The sequence below is a fragment of the Carica papaya genome, chromosome 6, assembly GCF_054855325.1.
Source record: "Carica papaya isolate Zhongbai chromosome 6, ASM5485532v1, whole genome shotgun sequence".
Lineage (NCBI taxonomy): Eukaryota > Viridiplantae > Streptophyta > Magnoliopsida > Brassicales > Caricaceae > Carica > Carica papaya.
Window position 1 is genome coordinate 25,332,091 of NC_142314.1, and position 4,226 is coordinate 25,336,316.

Sequence of the window (4,226 nt, forward strand, 5' to 3'; positions counted from 1 at the left end):
GTAATGTCGTAGATTAGGTTCCTATGTAGTTGTCCTTACACCGATTAAGTTAAGGAAAATAATCACTAATTATTCTAATTATTATTTGCAAGCATATATTCTATTTTCTTTTTAAAGTAACCACAATCTTAGTCATGATAAAATTTCAATTCTACCATATCATTGATTACTTATGGTGAAAAGCTTAGCCCTTTAGTATATAAAAGAGAGAAGATAAACTTTAAAAAATGGCATTTTAAACTCTATAGACCCATTCCCCCCAAACTTACTATGAACAGTGTCTTCACTGTTTATTAACACATTATACCCAATAAAATAATGGAAAAAAAAACAATGAAGAAACAAAATACTCCCCTTTTGTGGTGTCCACATAGCTTGCTCTAAAAGTGATCACTAGAATTTTGCAATGAGAGTTGTTCTCATACAAAGTAGACGTCATCATCATCAAAGAGCATATTAGCTGAACCTTAATTAAGAATCCATAAGTGTTAACGACACAATTATAAATTAAGAATGATAGATGCAAAGAAAGGAAAAAAAAGAAAAAATATAATGAATAAATAAATAAAAATAATTGAGTAAAAAAATCTAGGATTCTATCAAATAGACAAAGTAAATATCAAACAAATAAAAATTTGTGCTTATCTATCTAATATCATCGATATTGGGTTGCCTCCCAATCAACGCTTTATTTATAGTCGTTGGCTCGACTTTGCAGCAAATTACTTAAGTGGAGCTAGTGTAGATCTCAACGTTTCAAAATCCCCTTCTAAATATTCATGTCTTTTCTCAATTTTTCGTGTCTTGCCTCCTCCTCTTCTTGATAATCCTCTTTATTTGATTTGGCTATTTCCTAACATCAAGGTCTTTTTCTAGCCTAGTGAGTCTTTTGGACGTATCCTCATTAATTATATCAGTATTAAAGCATTCATCAGTGTTTAAATGAGATTTTGAGGCATGAAAAATGTTAAAAGTTACATGTTCATCCCAACTTGCAATGTTAACTTACCATCCTACACATCGATTAATGTTTTGCCTATTGCAAGAAAGGATCTCCCAAGTATGAATGGAACTTCTCTATTAAATTTCATGTATGGAACTACGAAGTCGACAAGGAATATGAAGTTCTATACCTTTACCAGGACCCTCTACTATTTCCAAGGGGTATCTCACTTATTTATCCACCAGTTGTAGTGACATTGTTGTGGGCTTCAGCTCGCCAATACATAACTTTTTAAACATAAAATAAGACATTAAGTTAATATTAGCACCAGGATCACAAAGAGCATTTTAAAAATAAGAATTCTCAATTTTGTGTGGTATAGTAAAACTCCCTAAATCTTTCACTTTAGGTGGTAGCTTATTCTTAATGATGGCATTGTACTCTTCAGTGAGCCTAATAGTCTTGTGATCTTTCAAACTCCTTTTTTTTGCTAGAATCTCCTTAAGAAACTTTGCATACTTTGACATTTAAGTAACAGCACCTGTAAAAGGAATATTAATGTGAAGTTTCTTAAATATATTAATAAAATTAAGGAAATTATTAACTTCATTATGCTTTTTGAGGCATTGTGGAAATGAAATGGGTGGCATATAAGGCTTGAGCACAACTTTTTTCTTTTCCTCATTTTACTCCACCTTCTATTTTTCAACCATTTTCTCTACGGCTGCTTCATCCTTTCTTATATCTACTAACTGTTTCCTGCTTCTCAAGGTGATTGCCATAATCTCTTCTTTTGGATTTGCATCCGTGTTACTTGGCAGGGTACCTTGAGCTCTCCCACTAATCATGCTTGCTAATTGACCCATATGAATCTCTAAGTTATTGATTGATGTTTGCTAGTTTTGCAACATTAGTTGTTGATTCTGAGTGGCTTCTTTAGTCTTTGTTGTAAACTCTATTATGTTCTTGTGAATGGCTGCAATCATATCTTTAAGTGAGAACTTCTTTTCTTGAGGCTAAAATCTTGGAGGAGGCCCGACCACATTTTGTTGATTCCTCCATGAAAAATTTAGATGATTTCTCATCCCAAGCTTGTACATGTTCGAGATATATACAACATTAGTTGCTCCATCTGATGACCTTGAAAAGGTTCTTCAAATAAACTATGCACATGAGAGTAAACAACATTAACACCTTTTTGATCAATTTTCTTAAATAAAGATCAATTTTTACATTAAGAGCTATTAAAGTATCAATTTCATATAATCTAGCATTTTTCTTGGGTTGAAGTTTTTTTGATGGCCATGGATAGTTATTCATGGACATCTCTTCCAGTAGTTCATAAGCATCATGTGTGGACTTCCCCATCAAAGCACATCTAGTAGCTGCACCAATTGTGATCCTAGTTTGTTGGCTCAATTTGTTATAAAAAGTTTGGATGAACAATCACTTAGATAATCCATGGTGAGGACATTTTCCAATCAACTCCTTGAATCACTCCCACACCTCATACAACGTCTCTCCATCCATATGATAAAAACTTGTGATATCATTTCTCATATGCGCCATCTTGACTGGTCGGAAAAATTTAGCCAAAAATATTGGAGCTAAATCCTCCCATATAGTAACTGTACATGCAGGAAGAAAATGCAACTAATTCTTGGCTTTATGTCATAAAGAAAAAGGAAAAAATTTAAGTCTACTTGCATCATTAGAAACACCATTTTGTTTAAAAGTATCACAAATTTCTAGAAAATTAAAGAGATGCACATCTGAGTCATTATTTGGTAAACTCCCAAACTAAATCGAGGTTTGGATCATTTGAATGATGTGATAGGTTTGATCTTGAAATTGTTAGCATTGATTCTTGGTTGAGTGATGCTGGTTGAAGCTCCTACAAGTGAAGGAGTTATAAAGTCCCTGAGTACTCTCCTATTATTCTCGTTCAAAACATCCCATGCTCATCCAATTTCTTCACGTTCAGCCATCTCAACTCTTGTTTGCCTTTTTGTTGCTAAATGCTCCCTTCTCTCTTGATTCAATTGTCTATAAGTCTTTTTGATCTCAAGATTTATAGAAAGTAATTCTATGTTGTTCAATCAACTCATATACTAACAAAAAATATAAAAAGAAAACAATGTAATCTACTAAAAAATATATATATATAAAATAAGAAACTTGATCTTAAATTAAAAATAATAAATAAAAATAAAAGTAAAATAAATTAAACTGAAATATAATAAAAAAATAAAAATATATATAAATATATAAATAAAATAAAAAATTACACTTAAATTAAAAACAAAAAAAAAACTATAGATTAATAATAAAACCTTAGTATTGATATTGATACTAACAATCCATAGCAACAACGCCAAAAACTTGATGGGTGAATTCGTAAGTGCACGAAATCATTCAAAAGATACAATGATGAATAGAGTATTGTCTCATAGGGATTGCGTATCAAGTACTAAAATTGTATAAAATTCTAATATTATCTAGTGTGACATCCCGATACCTGGTGGGGTAAAAGGGAGCCTGATAACAGAACAAATAGGAGAACATAAAAATAAACATTATATATGCAGTGAAAAATATCATCCCTTACAAAAAATTTGAGTTTCAAGTTTTACATCTAAGGCCAGGAAGATGGCTGCCAAAATACATATATATACAAAAATTTATGGAGAGTCACTTCTTCCATTACAAAAGTGTTTCATCAGAGTGCAACTCAACGGACGAATCATCACTTTTAACATCATATGTGGGGGACATGGATTGGGGTCAGTTCGAATAAACTCAATAAGAAAAATAGTATTCAAACAACACTACCAAGTTTTTTAAAGATTATTTATTTTCAAATGTATAAATATCATAAAAACAAGTGACTTACTTGTATACTTGTCACAAAACATGTTCATTTGAAATATTGAAAAAACGTTTTACTTTTCTTTTAAATTAAATTAGAAACATCAGTATTGAAAACACAATAGGAAGTAAAGACGGAGCAATGTAACATAATAGAGTCATTGATACAACAGGGTAATGTAACAGAAACTAGTTAAACCAACTAAGAGCATGACAATGTCATGATAGAACAGTAAAAAAACATATTCTATTTAAGAGAAACTATTAAAGCATGGGAAATCAATCAACTGTTCTAGCTATATCGTCAAATGGTCTAACTTATTTATGTCTTTTACAGATCTTCAAGCGAAACTGTTCGAACTTATATCAGCTAAGGGCAGAAGGGATCCCTAACTACCACTGTGAATAGGCAAAT

The 4,226-nt window shown here is 31.4% G+C and overlaps 1 non-coding gene across 1 annotated transcript; it reads left to right on the forward strand.

Annotated features, from left to right (window-relative positions):
- Positions 1–2,399: 2,399 nt before the first annotated feature.
- LOC148253447 (small nucleolar RNA R71) lies at positions 2,400–2,506 on the forward strand. Its single transcript, XR_015812961.1, has one exon. It is a non-coding gene; the product is annotated as a small nucleolar RNA R71 (small nucleolar RNA).
- The last annotated feature ends 1,720 nt before the right edge of the window (positions 2,507–4,226 follow it).